Source organism: Triticum dicoccoides, chromosome 1A (genome assembly GCF_002162155.2).
Source record: "Triticum dicoccoides isolate Atlit2015 ecotype Zavitan chromosome 1A, WEW_v2.0, whole genome shotgun sequence".
In the NCBI taxonomy this organism is placed as follows: Eukaryota; Viridiplantae; Streptophyta; class Magnoliopsida; order Poales; family Poaceae; genus Triticum; species Triticum dicoccoides.
Window position 1 is genome coordinate 510342073 of NC_041380.1, and position 624 is coordinate 510342696.

A 624-nucleotide genomic window follows, 5' to 3' on the forward strand; every position below is an offset into this window, starting at 1 on the left:
GGGATTTGATGGAATAGTTCATTGTATTGCTTGAGCCTCGTGAGTATATATATAGGAGTATAATCATCTACTTGGAGTACAAGACAAGTCAGAACAAATCCTAATCTATCTCGTCTTTCTTAATAAACATTATACTCAACAGAAACAATTAACAGGTCGGCCGCTGGCAATGTGGGCTTTGATGGATTATCCACGTAAGCCACTTAATTTTAGTGGATGTCCACCAACGCCATTTGGGCTCTTTTCTGTGGATGGCATATGTGGGACAAGTGGCAGCAGGATTTGCCCGTGCGATCGAACTCCAAGGTGAAAAGTATACGTTCATTCCATCCAGTAGAATCAAAAGCACCACTCTGAGACGTACATCTCTCGTTCTCTTCACCAATCTAAGCACAAGGAGCAGGAGATAGGCTGGCAGGTTGCAACTTGGATTGGGTAACGATATTCTGACTGACGTAAAACGTTGCCGTCGTTGGGGTAGGTCAACTTTTTCTCTGTTTTGACCAAAGCAAGCGCTTGCATGCAACGCCACCGTTTGACCCGTACCGGATCCGTTGAGCGCGTCGGTGTAGAAACCAACGTTTTGGTTCCGGAGACCGCCTCCGTCAACAAAGGCAGCGGCAA